Below are 18,325 nucleotides of genomic sequence, written 5' to 3'. Positions count from 1 at the left end.
TTGGGGGCTAAAAAAATTATTTTTGTGTGATTTTATTTTCACGGCTCAGCGTTATAAACTTTAGTGAAACACTTGGGGGTTTAAAGTACTCACAACACATCTAGATAAGTTCCTTGGGGGTCTAGTTTCCAAAATGATGTCACTTGTGGGGGGCACATCAGGGGCTCTCCAAACGCAACATGATGCCTGCAGACCATTCCATCAAAGTCTGCATTCCAAAAGGTCACTACTTCCCTTCCGAGCCCTGCCGTGCGCCCAAACAGTAGTTTTCTCCATATATGGGGTACCAGTGTACTCAGGACAAATTGCACAACAACTTTTAGGGTCCAATTTCTCCTGTTACCCTCGGGAAAATAAAACAAATTGGATCTGAATGTCCATTTTAAAAAAAAAAATTCCAAAAATTCCTGTGAAGCACCTGAAGGGTTAATAAACTTCTTGAATGTGGTTTTCAGCATCTTGAGGGGTGCAGTTTTTAGAATGGTGTCACTTTTGGGTATTTTCTATCGTATAGACCCCTCAAAGTGACTTCAAATGTGATGTGGTGCTTAAAAAAAATGGTGTTAAAAAATGAGAAATCGCTGGTCAACTTTTAACCCTTATAACTCCGCAACAAAAAAATTTTTGGTTACAAAATTGTACTGATTTAAAGTAGACATGTGGGAAATGTTACTTTTTAAGTATTTCATGTGACATATCTGTGTGATTTAATGCCATGAAAATTCAAAGTTGTAAAATTGCGAAATTTTCCAAATTTTCGTCAAGTTTCCATTTTTTTCACAAATAAACGCAAGTCATATCAAACAAATTTTACAACTATCATGAAGTACAATATGTCATGAGAAAACAATGTCAGAATCACCGGGATCCGTTGAATCGTTCCAGAGTTATAACTTTATAAACGGACAGTAGTCAGAATTGTAAAAATTGGACTGGTCATTAACAAGCAAACCACCCTTGGGGTAAAGAGGTTAAGGGTATATTATGCCCATGATGCAGAACTGCATCGCTTATGACAGCACATGTTCGCTACGTCCAAAGCACTGCCATCTATTGAACGCAGGTGAATCTGCATGTGTTCACTGAACCGTGCGGATTCACCACGTCCAATACATTGTATGGGATACATTTCTCTTTCAGAGACTCGCGTCTCCGCAAGATAAATAAGCATGCTGTGGTCTGGAAAGACACGCCGCATGTCAGTATCGGCGGGTGAGCCGCAGGTGTCTGTGGACGCAGAGGGCATGGGATTTCTTGAAATACCATCTACTATGCTGTAACAGCTGGACGCTGCGGGTTGGACGCTGCACAAGTACGCAGCGTCCGACCCGCAGCATTTACCGATAGTTGACACATACTTTAATAAGTGCAGAATCAAAGCTTTTCTGTACTATATAAATCACATTAAAAACTCGGCTTCACATCTGCACCAAAAACACATCAAATAAGGGGGATAAGATTATTATTGTGTAGTTTGGTGCGGATTCTACAGAAAACCAAAAACACAGTATTTCTGCAACATGTGAACACGGCCTTAAAGACAGAAAAAAGCCAGATGTTATATAGTAAAGCTACATCAAGATGGGATTGTTCTGGTGGCAACTAGAGAGGAACAGGATGCACAGATGATGTCCCGCCAGCTCTGGCTAATTAAAAGCTACATTGGGGACGCCGGAAAGTAAGAGATTTGCGGCCTCCCATCCAGCCACCAAGTACCACAGACCTGCACTCTGGACTAGAGACCCATGAATCTATCCGCTCATCTCTGGTCCCAATTATCCCGGATACGGCAGACAGTCACGGATTTGGATCTACACCCTGCAGTCTTGGGTATCTGCTGAATTTCCCTCACTATCAGCACCCCTCTGACATCTCCTCCTGCCAAGGGAGAAATGGTAAATATGTGTGGATTGGGGTGTAGCCAGAGTTATAGCCAAAATTTGCCGCAGAACGCCATGCGCACCAAATGATCTGTTCCTCTTTCTGTTCTTCAAAAGTTGGGAGGTATGGCGCAATCACCTATCATAATATGCTGACAATGAGATAAACACCCCCCCAGCCAGTGCTTACATCTGTACCCCACTTTTTTGCTGCCATCACTTGCTGCTTTGATAGGCCAGCGAGATGCCGACACTGGGTCACACACTAGCACACATGCCACCCAGCTTTTCCAAGAACCTGATAGGTACTCTTCTTGCACTGTGGCACACACAGGCTAATACAACCCAGCTATTCTTACCCTCCTCAGGATTTGTGAGCATTGTGGAAAGCAGCAGGGAACAAATGTATTCAATTTTAGATTTAATATACAAAAAGATCTAATAAAAAAAAGATTAATAATAAAAAGGCAAATATTCAGAATTGAGAGTCCTCAGTGGTTGATACCTTTTAATGGCTAACTGAAAAGATCGTAAATTGCAAGCTTTCGAGACAACTCAGGTCTCTTCATCAGGCACAGACTAAAGCAAATTCTGAAGAATCACATATTTATACACAACACAGCACAGAACTGTCATTATGGGACAGTGATAAGTGATAAACAGTTGTGTCCATAAATATTGGAAAGTTCCTATATTAGGAGTGAATGTTTTGTTGTCCTCTGATTGGGGTCTGTTTTTTTGTCCTCTGATTGGCATACATTCAGGAAAAAACAGTATAAAATAAATGGGATAAAATACAGATACAGTAAGTCTTACGAATTGAACCCGTGACAGCTTCTGGTGGAAGAGTAGGCCATGGGAAATTGAACAGATCTGCAATACTCATTGCTTGTCCTTAAATCTGACCTTGATATTCAATAAAGGAGATAAAATAAAGGGGTCTATTAGATTCCCGAGCTGAGGTGGACAGCTGATTAGATGTGATTATAATCCAGTTTTAGGCCATAATTCTGCTGTCGGTAATATCCCCCAGGAACTTCCTAGAACAGAGCTGGGCAACGTTTGGACTGACGGCCATAGCCGGTCCTCTGGCTGTTCCAGTCCATCCCGAGACATCCGAAGGGCTGAAAACAGTGGCCCACAGCCCGTCTGCCGCTACGCACTTCCCAATTTCAATGCTGTCTGCATCCTCGGGATGCAGACAGAGGTGAATACTTTGGTGGAGGAGAGGGCCATTGGCTCCTTCTACCAATCAGCGTGTGAGACAGCAGGCACAATAACGCCACTTAATCGCGTCTACTGTACGAAGAGTCAGTACACTGGAGACCAGAGTAGTGCCGAGGGAATGAGAGTGAGGTACAGTTGTGGCCAAAAGTATTGACACCCCTGCAATTCTGTGAGATAATATTCAGTTTCTTCCTGAAAATGATTGCAAACACAAATTCTTTGGTATTATTATCTTCATTTAATTTGTCTTAAATGAAAAAACACAAAAGAGAATGAAGCAAAAAGCAAAACATTGATCATTTCACACAAAACTCCAAAAATGGGCCAGACAAAAGTATTGGCACCCTCAGCCTAGTACTTGGTTGCACAACCTTTAGCCAAAATAACTGCGACCAACCGCTTCCGGTAACCATCAATGAGTTTCTTTCAATGCTCTGCTGGAATTTTAGACCATTCTTCTTTGGCAAACTGCTCCAGGTCCCTGATATTTGACGAGTGCCTTCTCCAAACTGCCATTTTTAGATCTCTCCACAGGTGTTCTATGGGATTCAGGTCTGGACTCATTGCTGGCCACCTTAGAAGTCTCCATTGCTTTCTCTCAAACCATTTTCTAGTGCTTTTTGAAGTGTGTTTTGGGTAATTGTCCTGCTGGAAGACCCATGACCTCTGAGGGAGACCCAGCTTTCTCACACTGGGCCCTACATTATGCTGCAAAATTTGTTGGTAGTCTTCAGACTTCATAATGCCATGCACACGGTCAAGCAGTCCAGTGCCAGAGGCAGCAAAGCAACCCCAAAACATCAGGGAACCTCCGCCATGTTTGACTGTAGGGACCGTGTTCTTTTCTTTGAATGCCTCTGTTTTTCTCCTGTAAACTCTATGTTGATGCCTTTGCCCAAAAAGCTCTACTTTTGTCTCATCTGACCAGAGAACATTCTTCCAAAACGTTTTAGGCTTTTTCAGGTAAGTTTTGGCAAACTCCAACCTGGCTTTTTTATGTCTCGGGGTAAGAAGTGGGGTCTTCCTGGGTCTCCTACCATACAGTCCCTTTTCATTCAGATGCCGACGGATAGTACAGGTTGACACTGTTGTACCCTCGGACTGCAGGGCAGCTTGAACTTGTTTGGATGTTAGTTGAGGTTCTTAATCCAACATCTGCACAATCTTGCCTTGAAATCTCTTGTCAATTTTTCTTTTCCATCCACATCTAGGGAGGTTAGCCACAGTGCCATGGGCTTTAAACTTCTTGATGACACTGCGCACGGTAGACACAGGAACGTTCAGGTCTTTGGAGATGGACTTGTAGCCTTGAGATTGCTCATGCTTCCTCAAAATTTGGTTTCTCAAGTCCTCAGACAGTTCTTTGGTCTTTCTTTTCTCCATGCTCAATGTGGTACACAAGGACACAGGCAGAGGTTGAGTCAACTTTAATCCATGTCATCTGGCTGCAAGTGTGATTTAGTTATTGCCAATATCTGTTAGGTGCCACAAGTAAGTTACAGGTGCTCTTTAATTACACAAATTAGAGAAGCATCACATGATTTTTCGAACAGTGCCAATACTTTTGTCCACCCCTTTTTTTATGTTTAGTGTGGAATTATATCCAATTTGGCTTTAGGACAATTATTTTTGTGTTTTTTCATTTAAGACAAATTAAATGAAGATAATAATACCAAAGAATTTGCGTTTGCAATCATTTTCAGGAAGAAACTGAGTATTATCTGACAGAATTGCAGGGGTGTCAATACTTTTGGCCACAACTGTAAGTCTGTGCTTTTTTTTTTTACATGTGTATAGTATGTTTGAATGTATATTGGAGCCTATGTGGGGGCTAATACTGTATTTAGGAGGCTATGTGAGGGCTCATACTGTATTTGGGGGCTCATACTATAAATACAGTGACATGTAAAAGTTTGGCCACCACTGGTCAGAGTTACTGTTATTGTGAACACGTTACAATAACAGTAATTAATTTTTACTAGGGGTGCCCAAACTTTTACATGCCACTGTAGGAGGCTATGTGGGGGTTCATGTTGCATATAGGAGGCTATGTGGGGGCTCATTCGGTATATAGGATGCTATGTGGGGGCTCATACAGTATTTAGGAGGCTATATGGGGGCTCACACTGTATATAGGAGGCTATGTGGGTGCTCATACTGTATATGAGGTTATGTGGGAGTTCATATTGTATTTAGGAGGCTATGTAGCAGGGCTGTGGAGTCGGTATGCCAAACCTCCGACTCTTCAATTTCCATGACACCGACTCCACGACTCCCTCATACATGGCTCATGTTTAAGTTTAAGTGATAAATTTACTGTAGTAAAATGGTAACATGAGGCTTTAAATCATTATTATGATACAATAATCAAGCCATTTAAATAGAACATAAAATATATTTATTGGAATACAACTTTAGAACAAAAAAACTTTAGCATATTTACAAACTATACACTATGCAGTAAGTGGAAAAAAAACAGGTTTCAACAAAAACGTACTGAATAACATTTGTGCAGTCTATGAATTTGTTCTGAGAAATTGTATTGCCTCAATCAGATCCTCCTTCATAGATTACCTCAAATCTGACCTAATTATTCTAAAGGGAATCTGCCACCTTTTTCGTATATAAGCTGCGGCCACAGACATCAGGGGCTTATCTACAGCATTCTGTAAGGCCATGTGCACACGTTCAGGATTGTTAGCGTTTTTTTCGCGTTTTTTCGCTATAAAAACGTGATAAAAACGCGAAAAAAAACGCTTACATAAGCCTCCTATTATTTACAGGGTATTCCGCATTTTTTGTGCAAATGTTGCGATTTTTTCCGCGAAAAAATCGCATAGCGGAAAAAAAAGCAACATGTTCATTAAAAATGCGGAATTGCAGGGATTCCGCACACCTAGGGGTCCATTGATCTGCTTACTTCCCGCACGGGGCTGTGCACACCATGCGGGAAGTAAGCAGATTATGTGCGGTTGGTACCCAGGGTGGAGGAGAGGAGACTCTCCTCCACGCACTGGGCACCATATAAGTGGTCAAAAAATAAGAAATTAAATAATAAACAGTCCTATACTCACCCTCGATGTATTCCCGCCTCCTCGCACGCTGCCGTTCGGTTCCTGTAGCTGGTGTGCGCTGAAGGACCTCGCCGAATGACGTCACTGTCCTGTGATTGGTCGTGAGCGGTCATGTGACCGCTCACGTGACCGTGACGTCACGGGAGGTCCTGTGCGCACAGACCAGCTAGAAGAGGAGCCGGACGGCCGCTGAGGAGATGTCTGGGTGAGTATAAGCATTTTTTTATTTTTTTTATTATTTTTAAACATTCTATCTTTTACTATAGATGCTGCATAAGCTGCATCTATAGTAAAAAGTTGGTCACACTTGTCAAACAGTATGTTTGACAAGTGTGACCAACTTGTCAGTCAGTTTTCCAAGCGATGCTACAGATCGCTTGGAAAACTTTAGCATTCTGCAAGCTAATTACGCTTGCAGAATGCTAAAAAAACGCGAAAAAAACGGAAAAAAAACGCAAAAAAAAAAATGCGGATTTCTTGCAGAAAATTTCCGGTTTTCTTCAGGAAATTTCTGCAAGAAATCCTGAACGTGTGCACATACCCTAATGCTGTACATAAGCCTCCCCCCCCCGATGTAACCTGAAAGATAAGAGAAACATACTAGATTATACTCACCCAGGGGCGGTCCGGCGCCTCCCATCTTCATGAGATGATGTCCTCTTCCTTGCTTCCTGTCGCAGCTTCTGCGCAGGCGTACTTTATCTGCCCTGTTGAGGGCAGAGCAAAGTACTGCAGTGTGCAGGCGCCAGGTACTTTGTGCTGCCCTCAACAGGGCAGATAAAGTACGCCTGCGCAGGAGCCGCGACAGGAAGCAAGGAAGAGGACGTCATCGCATGAAGATGGGAGGTGCTGGGCCCGGACCGCAACGCCCATCGGACAGGACCGCCATCGGACAGGTGAGTAAAATATAACTTGTTTTTCTTATCTTTCAGGTTACAAAGGGGGCTTATCTACAGCATTACAGAATGCTGTAGATAAGCCCCCTGATGGCGGTGGCTGCAGCTTATATACGAAAAATTAGGTGACAGATTCCCTTTAAGGCTAGAGAACAACCGCTCTACACTAACTTAGGTTGGTTGCAAAGCAGTAGCCACATAGGCAACATTTCTAACAATTTCAGGGTATAAAGGAGTTAACTCGTGCACTGTCAGTTTTGCTGAACAATTGAACTCTTCTACTACTTTGAGAGCAAGTGAAAAATTTAGCTGAAATATGGTCAATCTGTTTTCTATGGGAGTGGAATCTTTTTCCCTGTGTCAACGCTTTGCCTGGTCCATGTAGTCCAAATACTTTTCAAAATTAAACTCCTCATCTGATGAGGATGAAGAAACGGCAGCTTGCTCCTGGCTGTCCTGTAGCCCACTCATCCTAACTGCTATCTCAATCAGAGCTTCTTTTCCTTTAGTAAGCTGTTGCTCATCCAGCCATATACGATGACTTGGGTCCACAAACAGCTGCCAGAAGAATTTTATTTTCTAATAGCAGTGTCTCTCTACGTTTCATTGAAGCAGCAATGCCATCTGTGATTAAACCTCCGCTTTTGGACAGACAAAACCACAAGTTCTTCCACTGCTTCATAAAAATGCCAGGAGTTAAATCCTCATCTTGTAACTATTTAGTCACTGTAAATGAGTGATGAAACAATGCCTTCAATTCACCTGTGTCCATTGACCTTCATGTAGTGTTACCTGAGGGTTGGCCATATCTACAAGGAAGGGTTTCAGCTCAAGCAATTGCTCAATCATTAAATAGGTGCTGCCCCACCAGGTGGCTTGATCCACAATTGCACCTTTTCCAGCACGTCTCTTCAAGATGGAATCAATTTTAGGGGTTCTGGCAGCAATAGCCAATTTCCTCACTTTGCTAATCAGAGTTTGAACATGTCTCTCTTGCAAACTATATCGTATTGGCAGCTGCAGCATGTGCACAACACAGCGCATGTGATGAATAGGATAGAGGCGTAAAGGAGCTTCAACAAGATCATTTTGCTGTTCTTCTGTAGTAATATATGTTTGCTCCTCCGTTATGGTAACAGGACTGTGGCCTTCCAACTCCAACATACTGAATGTGAAATGTTCTTCTAGCTGCTGTTTATCTTCATTATTCTCATTCATCAGTTTAATTGTACTTATGGTTGAAGCATTACAAGCAGTTACAATAGCAAGAACCTGTTCTTTTTTGAGTTGGTAATCTTGCAGAACTTTTTCCACTAAAGTCTGGAGAAACTGGCTGCTGTGATGAACTTTAGTATCTTTTTCTGTCAGCGTCTTAGTAACAATTTTTGTTGTTGTCACAAACATATCGAACGTTGATAGCAAAACAGTTCACTCTGTGACGTGTGCAGGCATCCACTTTAAGAAACACAAAAAGTCTCTTGAGAGTCTTTTTAAGATCTTCCTTTTGGTTAAGGGCTTCATCAATCACTAATTTTGTAATACTTTCTCTTTCCAGAGAAAAACAAAGTTTGCGGGCAATTTCGCCATTAAGAGCTGGTCATGCAAATAATGATAATGGTACACTGTCCTTCACAACAAGCTTGATGAGCTGTCTTTTAAACACATTTGCTGTCATGGTTACAGTAACTTTTTGTCACTTACAAAATATCTTGTAACTGATGTTTGAGATGCTCTTTCCTCCACTTTTGCCTGGTGGGAAGTGCTAGTCTCTGGTTTCTTGGTGCTGCTGTGGTCTTTTTCAATCACAGCTTTGTAAACTTCTGGGTGACAGCGTTGTAAATGTCTTTTTAGATTGAAAGCTCTTGACGGAGCATTTTTATCACTGCCTGAGTATTCACTGATTTTGGCATCACAGCATTTGTTTTCATCTGGGTCACTTATATAGTGACACACAAAATGTTTTTTTTTTATCTTGAGTCACTGTGAAATGCTCAAATACAGCTGACTTCATAAGATGCTTCTTAGACATTTTGAAATTATATAAATTGCCCTTAAAATAATTTTGTCCTGTAAAAAAGTAAGGTATATTGTAATTCTTGCAAGAATATTGAATCATGCACTGTATAATTTAGGATAGACATAAAACAATCTTTGCATAAATCAATAGGACAGATGATAAGTATAAAGTTTGTAAAATATGTTGTTAGATGGCTTTACTCTGAACAGGCTTGTCTCAGTACAGCTTACTAAATGCTTCACATCATATTTCTTCACAGTCTATGAAGAGGGGAGGAGGGAGGGATCATAATTGTGCTGAATCATATTCCAGAATACATACACACACACACATGTCCTCATCGATCCTGTTACTGTATTTCCGAATTTGAGATGTTAGAAAACAGTTTTTCCCATTATATTCTATGTATAGTGTATATAAGTAATTAGAGCATCTAATTTCTCGAAACATGAACCGAGAGGAAAAATAGGGATTTTTGTGTACTCACTATAAAATCCTTTTCTCCGAGCCATTCATTGGGGGACACAGACCGTGGGTGTATGCTGCTGCCACTAGGAGGCTGACACTAAGTGATACAAAGAAAGTTAGCTCCTCCTCTGCAGTATACACCCTCCTGCTGGCTCTCCGCTAACCAGTTTGGTGCAAAAGCAGTAGGAGATCAATAACATATGAGCGTATAGCATGACACATTATATATGAGAGTATAGCATGTCAAATTATAAAACAAGCACAAGCTAATAACAGGGTGGGAGCCGTGTCCCCCAATGAATGGCTCGGAGAAAAGGATTATACGGTGAGTACACAAAAATCCCTACTTCTCCTTCGCCTCATTGGGGGACACAGACCGTGGGACGTCCCAAAGCAGTCCCTGGGTGGAGACATCAGATCAGGCCCTGTGTAACCGCTACTTACAAGTGCGCCACTGCGGCCTGCAGAGTCCGCCTGCCCAGACTGACATCTGTGAAAGTCTGGGAATTATAGTGCTTCAAGAATGCATGCGGACTGGACAAACCCACAAGCTTGCAGGCGTGCTTTGCCGATGCCTGGTGGCTAGAACCCATGAAACCTCGATAGACAGAGAGATAGGCTGACATCTAATCCGGAAGGACTCCTGGATGTGTAACGAATCCACTAGGCTAACATGGCCAATGAAATGGCTAAACCCTTCTTGTAACCATCAGGAAGCCTTCTTCTTACCATCAGGAAGCCCAAATAAAGCGTCCAACCTTCGGAAGGACGCCGTCCTCGAGACGTACCTTCTCAGAGCACTCACTTAGTCCAGAATATGGGGAACCCATTCCATTTTGTGGACTGGTGCTGAAAGAGATGAGGGAAGAACGATGCCCTCATAACAGTGGGAATACAATACCACCTTGGTAACAAGGGACGGGGATGGCCTGAGGACAACCTTGCCTTGAAGGTAATAAGGGAAAAAAAGTCTGAAAGAACAGAGCGGCTAGCTCCGAAGTGTCATCAGGATGACGAGATTGCAGAGAAAAAAAGGCGACCTTCCTTGATAGTAAAGTCTGTCCGGCTCAAAAGGAGTCTACTGTAAGACTCCCAGGACCATTAAGGTCTCAAAGATCTAACGGTATGCGATAGGGAAGAACCACATGTGAAAACTCCCTGCGAGGAAGTCCCTACTTGCAGTTTTGTTGCAATAAGACGGAAAAATACTAGTTCCGCAAACAAAAAAACCTGACGTGGTCAGTGCGGATCTCCCAGGATCACTGGGGCCCTTCCTGCTTCCGAAAGGCTCTCAGAAGTAGTGGAAGAGGGGTTATGGAAACTGGTACCATTGAAGAACCAGAGCATGCACTGCGATAGCTTTTGGATCTCGAGGCCGAACCAAGAACTAGAGTACATTGGTGTTCAGTCTGGACGCCATCCGGCCTACATCTGGAGTGCTCCAGAGAAGGCAGATCTGATGAAACACTTCCGGGTGAAGTTCCCACTCACTGGAGGAGGGACCCTGACGGCGTCCGCCGTCTAGAGTTGTACTCCTGGGATGTGTAGTGCCGAGATCACCTGAATTATAGATCTCGGCCCATCAGAGACTGTGAGGTACGTCGACCATGACGCCTGACCATGGGTACCTACTAGATGATTGATGTATGGCACCGCCGTGGCATTGTCCGATTGAATTCGGATGGGGTGACCCGCCAGAAGGCAGTGGATCTGCTGTAAAATTAGCCATACCGTTTGGATCCCCAGAACAATGCTCAGAGACTACCCTCTGAAAGCCTGTTTGACCTGCATAAAACGAGAGGAGCGAAGGAAACCACTTCCACTGTCTTCACCATTTTCCCTCGGAACCCTCCTAGCAAATTGAATGGAATGAAGGGATGAGTGAACAAGTACGCGAGCTCCCCGTTGAAGGGCCACGGCCTTGTCTCAAGAGAGAATTACCAACTTTCTGGAAGTGTCCAGGATCATCCTCAAAAAGGATATCTGCTGGGCTGGAAATGAGGAAAAATTTGTCTAAGATTAGCTGCCAGCCCGGTTGAGAAAGGGTATTGCAAGAGATATAGACGACTCAGCGCAGTCCTGGAAGAGCGGCTAAAAAGTCGACCAGATAGGGCAGGACGACCATGCCTCTAGGGTGCAAGAGGAACATGACAGCCGCCATAACCCCTGCGAACACTCTGGGTGCGGTAGCAAGGCCGAAGGACAAGGTCGTGATTTGAAAATGCTGTTCGCAAAAGGAAAAGCGAAGGAATTTTTGAAGAAGGAAAAAATAGGAATGTGAAGGTAAGCATTCCGAATTTCGTTGGATACCAGAAACTCCACCTTTTCCCGTTGAAGTAGTGGCTGAGCAGAGGAACTCCATCTGAAGAAGGGGGACCTTGTCAAGCTTGGTAGAAGTTTGAGGTCCAGGATCGGACTTAAATTCGGTCCCCTTTTTGGAACCAAGATCCCATAGATCTAGACTGTCCTGGTCAACTCATCCATTGCTAGTTGGGTCTATAGGTAACATGCGATCCTTTGTTCCTGTGTGGGGAACGCTCCCAACTTCTCACCAAATAACCGATCACTCTGGTAAGGGAGTGATGTCAGAGGCTTTTTGAACGCAGAGTACGCTTCCATTCTCTGAGCTATAAAGTCCTTCTGAGTGTAATGGCATTTGCTTCTGACATCGCCGCGCAAATAGCCGCATCAGAGAGGTGTGAAGCAGCTAGTCTCCCACTCAAGAAATTTGATTTACCAGCTGTACAGTCTTCGGGAGAAGGTTACTGTTGTGAATCAAGCAAGTTAAGGTTTCCGACCAGGAGACCATTGCTGTAGCAACCCATGCGGCGGCTAAGGAAGGGTAGAGGGCTGAACCCGAGGCCGCAAGACGGAACTAACCAGATTTGCTATCTGACAGTCCATGGTATTTTTAATTGATGACCCATTGGGCAGGGATACTGGAAGGTATACCCCAGGAGATTGTACATGGTTAATCTGCCAAGTGGCAGAATGCGCGGCTGCATCCGGAAGGTCAGGAATAGCGGTCTCTTGCAATCGCCACTCTCTTTTGACGGTGCGGAGTTAAAATGATGAACCCTCAATCCACCATCCTCTTAACAGGGAAGTGGAGAGGGATCGTCCGCCTTCTTGCATCATCTGCTAGGGGACAGGGCTGGTTATCCGGCGTTAGGCCTGGCTGCTGAAGAGGATACATGGAGGCGACACTCCATGTGCTCGTCTATTGATGGTGTGGGGAGATCGGTGCCCTTTAAAAGGACCCGCTGCCCCTAAGAATCAGACCAGGCATGGCATCCCACGTACTAGTGGGGTATACGTGGAGGGGACACCCCACGTGTTCGCATATTGGCTGAAAAAAGGATACTGCGCTTGCAGAGGCTTCTGTCCAGTGAATTGCTTATTCAGACGCTCCCTGTCTGGGTGAATGGCAAATGCTCTGCTGGGAGTTTAGTCTCCTTATGAGGGACACTGCGTGATCTAGAGTAGTACCGAAGTCCTCGTCAATCTGCAGGGATTGGTTGATGATATAAATAGGCGAATCCATCCTTTTCAGAAGTTCTGATTAGTCCAGAACCAAGGCAATAGCCGATCCATATTCAGAGTCTTGTTGTCAGCAAATCATTGGTGAGGGATCAGGAAATGACACTTCAGTTTTCTAGACGCCTGTACGATTCTAGAATACTTGCGGCCCCTGCTAGCCGACGGCTCGCATGAAGGAGAGGGACCATCTATATCGGTCCTGCGAGCACTCCGAGCCAGAGGGTTCACGGACTGATTCAATCTCTTGGTCAGAGAAGCCATGGGTTGCGGCAGTAACAAAGCCCACTGAGGGGAACTAGGTACTCTGGGATAAGCTGGGATCAGCGGTGGAGGGCGGCTGAGCTCATTTAGGGTGACTGGTTTGGACTGGTCATGTGCCTTTAAGACAGGAAATATTGGTCATGAGCCTTTAAGACCAGGGGATACTGGTTCTGTGCCTGTAAGACCAGGTAATACTGGTTATGTGCCTTTAAGACCAGGAAATGCTGGTCATGTGCCTTTAAGACCAGGGAATGCTGGTCATGTGCCTTTAAGACCAGGGAATGCTGGTCATGTGCCTTTAAGACCAGGGAATACCGGTCATGTGCCTTTAAGATGACGACATACTGGTCATCTGCCTTTATGACCAGGGAATACTGTTCATGTGCCTTTAAAGATCGGGAAATACTGGACATGTGCCTTTAAGACCAGGGAATACTGGTCATGTGCTGTTAAGACCAGGAATACTGGTCATGTGCCTGTAAGATTAGGGAATACTGGTCATGTTCCTTTAAGACTAGGGAATACTGGTCGTGTGCCTTTAACCCCTTTCTGAACTCGGACGGGATAGTACGTCCGAGGTCAGATCCCCCGCTTTGATGCAGGGCTCCGGCGGTGAGCCCACATCAAAGCCGGGACATGTCAGCTATTTTGAACAGCTGACATGTGCCCGCAATAGCGGCGGGTGAAATCGCGATTCACCCGCCGCTATTAACTAGTTAAATACCGCTGTCAAACGCTGACAGCGGCATTTAACCGGCGCTTCCGGACGAAAATTAGCGCATTGCTGACCCCCGTCACATGATCGGGGTCGGCGATGAGTCAGGTTGATAACCATAGAGGTCCTTGAGACCTCTATGGTTACTGATCCCGGCTAGCTGTGAGCGCCACCTTGTGGTCGGCACTCATAGCAAGCCTGTTATTAAGCTACATAGCAGCGATCTGATGATTGCTGCTATGTAGCAGAGCCGATGGAGTTGTGCCAGATTCTAGCCTCCCATGGAGGCTATTGAAGCATGGCAAAAGTAAAAAAAAAAAAAAAAAAATTAAAAAAATGTGGAAAAAAATATATATAAAAGTTTAAATCACCCCCCTTTCGCCCCATGCAAAATAAATCAATAATAAAAAAAAAAAAAAATCAAACCTACACATATTTGGTATCGCCGCGTTCAGAATCGCCCGATCTATCAATAAAAAAAAAGGATTAACCTGATTGCTAAACGGCGTAGCGAAAAAAACATTTGAAAAGCCAGAATTCCGTTTTTTTGGTCGCCGCAACATTGCATTAAAATGCAATAACGGGCGATCAAAGGAACGTATCTGCCAAAATGGTATCATTAAAAACACCAGCTCGGCGCGCAAAAAATAAGCCCTCAACCGACCCCAGATCATGAAAATGGCACAATTGTTTTTTTTTTAGCTAAGTTTGGAATTTTTTTTCACCACTTAGATAAAAGAGAACCTAGTCATATTTGGTATCTATGAACTTGTAATGACCTGGAGAATCATAGTGGCAGGTCAGTTTTAGCATTTAGTGAACCTAGTAAAAAAGCCAAACAAAAAACAAGTGTGGGATTGCACTTTTTTGCAATTTCACCGCACTTGGAATTTTTTTCCCGTTTTCTAGTACAGGACATGCTAAAACCAATGATGTTGTTCAAAAGTACAACTTGTTTCGCAAAAAATAAGCCCTCACATATTGACAGAAAAATAAAAAAAGTTATGGCTCAGGGAAGGAGGCGAGCGAAAAACGAACCCGGAAAAACGGAAAATCCCAAGGTCATGAAGGGGTTAAGAACAGGAAATACTGGTCATGTGCCTTTAAGCACAGGGGGAAGATGCAGGGAGGGAGAGCAGTACTTTCTTACCCGGTTGCATGTGCCCCTTCAATGCAAAACCATCGCCCCTGTGACTTCCATGAATAGAAGTGCCAACTGTATTAGAAGAAATGCAGCACTCACCCACAGTCTTCAACAAAACGTGTGTCCTTTATTTAGCATAACAAGCCATTGTGGACATAACGCGGCATCGGCAGGAATGTACAGGGGAGCGGGAGAGTGCAGAGACGGGACGACGGCCGTTTCGCGCGCCTGCGCTTCTACGGGTCCATGTGAGTAATGCTGGTGATGTCATTTCCTTTTAGAGGATTAAACTCACCTCTTTTTACAAAACAATATATACAATTAAAAACAAGTAAATCTCCCATTTACTGACTGCATATTACATACAATATTAGATGAAAATTGCCATGTCTAGTTTATCATTAAGACCCCACGGCCCTTGGGCATTTGTTTTTAGAATCCATCTGGCTTCGCGTTGTAATAGTAATCTATTATGATTACCGCCTTGCTGTGGTAATTTAACCACTTCTAACCCTGCAAAGCGCAACTGGCTAGGATCGCCGCAATGTACATCTTGCATGTGTTTCACAAAGCGTACACGTCCTTTGCCTGTCAAAACTGAATTAAAATGCTCGCGAAACCGGACCATCAAGGGTCTTATTGTTTTACCGATATAAAAACGATTACATGGGCAAAAAATTACATACACTATGAACTTGCTTTTGCACGTGATAAAATCCTTTACGAAATGCTCTATCGTGCCAACTATTAGGGGATTATCAATTTTATGCAGATGACACACACTGCAATTGCCACATTTGAAATTGCCTTGTGGCATCGTTTTATTAATCCAATTATTGCTGGTTGGCTGCAGCCGATTTTTCACTACTAGGTCCCTTATATTTACAGAGCGCTTATAAGTGAATAACGGGGCAGACACCGACAAATCTCTAAAATCCACATCTTTTTGAAGAACGTGCCAATTTTTGCGTATGGCAGCATGGATATCTCTATCAAGAGGACTATGTTTGAATGTAAAAGTGAACCTGCGGTTTTTATTGCGGTTTTCTGCCCTGTTTTTTATTTTACTTTTACCTTTTCTGCCCTTTTCTAACAGATTGATCTGCGATAAATTGGCTGCCCTTGATTCTGCCCGTTGTAGTATATGTTCCGGATAACCCCTATTTGTAAAGCGTGTTTTTAATTCGCGAATCTGATTTTTATAACTATCTTCATTGTTGTTGATTTTCTCAGCCTTACCATTTGGCTGTATGGGATACTATATTTAGTATGGTTGGGATGGGCACTTTGAAAATGCAAAATATTATTCGTGGCAGTTATTTTTCTATGAACACTAGTTCTAATCATTTCTTCCTTAATCTCCACTTTTACATCTAAGAATTCTAATTCTTTATTTCCAAACACAGCAGTAAATTTCATATTTTCGTCATTATTCTTGTTCAAAAAGACTAAGAATTCATTAAAGATCTGCTCACCGCCGTCCCACACTATGAAAATATCATCGGCAAATCTCAAGTACAATCGTATATGCTTGAGATATAGGTTTTGGGGCCCGGTGACATGTCTCTCATCGAACGCTGCCAAAAACAGATTCGCGAAGACACATGCCACTTCCATGAATAGGCCCAAGCCGGGGCCTAAATTTCTGCAGCCGGCAGGAGCAATACCGGTGTAGAAGAGAGGGGGCGTTGGTGGTGGCCGAGAAAAGCGAGCGTTCCCGTTCTAGGTGAGAAGCGCCAGAAAAGGTGGGCGGGACCGCAGCTTCCAGGATGAGGCCTACACATCGGCCGAAGCCGGGGGCTAAATTTTTGCAGCCGGCCGGAGTGTTACCTCAGGGAGGTGGCTCACAGGGAAGCTGAGCCTGCCTGTCAGCATGTGAATATCCTGCTGCAGAGGCCCATCGCTGACTGGATCCACTCACCATCGGTGCGTATCCCGGCATGGAACCACCACAATGACTGGGTTTCAGCACCGAGGAAGGCGCACGCACTCTATTGTTCTGCTGCAGGTCAGGTATTGCAGCGTGGATGGTGCAGGGATAGAGGGATAAACCTCAATCCACCATCCCTTTGTTAGGGAGGTGGAGAGGAACCGTCCGCCTCCTTGTGCCATCCGCTTTAACAGAGGTGGTACAGTGGGGGCTGGTTGGATGCCGAAGAGAGGAGGGGGCCTCTGTACATCCACGGAGTTCAGCCCACGGGTGGACAGGGCCAGTAGTCCGGCATTAGGCCAGGCTGGGGAAGAGGGTACGTGGAGGCGACACTCCATGTGCTCATCTGTTGATGGTGCAGGGAGATTGGTGCTTTTGTCGGGACCCGTCGCCACTAAGAATCAGCTCAGGCGTGGCACGTCGCAGGAGAGGATACAGAGAGGCGACACTCTCCGTGCTCGCCTATTGATGGTTCGGGGAGATCGGAACCTTGAAAGGATCCGCCGCCCCTTTGTTGTCAAAAGTAAAATCAAAAATGCAAAAGGTAAAAATAAAATAATAAAGAGTTTTGGGTCTGAATAGCAGACCCGTCCGCGTGCCTCCTACGGATACTAAGCAAGAACTGGTTAGCTGAGAGCCAGCAGGAGGGTGTATACTGCAGGGGAGGAGCGAACTTTCTATCACTTAGTGGCAGCAGCATACACCCACGGTCGGTGTCCCCCAATGAGGCGAAGGAGAAACAAACTAAAACATCAAGCATACAGAGACAACATATACTGGACTATTGATTTATGCACAGTTTATTGAAAGCTCAGATGTGCTTTAAGAAGTACTTCCCTTCCTTAATCCTGCTTTCCTGTTCACTCCAGAACTTCTGAGATGAATGTAAGCTTTCCTTCCCTGTGTGTTTGTTATTTTTTTTCCCGTTATCTGTAGAGGAGGAGCCTCACTACTTATCATGAACATAAACTGCAGCACAGATTCATCTCAGCTAAAAGTCTAGACCTTAGATGAGGAATAGGACAGACATTTATAGGAAATTTCTTAACTTTCCCAAATTTTTATGAAAAAAATATTCAACAAACTGCATTGAACTTCTTTACCCAATTTATTAAATATTTTAGGTGTCGGAGTTGGTCCATTTTAACTCCAAGTTCACCAAAATGGGCTCTG

The sequence above is a fragment of the Ranitomeya variabilis genome, chromosome 3 (genome assembly GCF_051348905.1).
Source record: "Ranitomeya variabilis isolate aRanVar5 chromosome 3, aRanVar5.hap1, whole genome shotgun sequence".
Taxonomy (NCBI): Eukaryota; Metazoa; Chordata; class Amphibia; order Anura; family Dendrobatidae; genus Ranitomeya; species Ranitomeya variabilis.
This window is presented reverse-complemented; position numbering follows the sequence as displayed.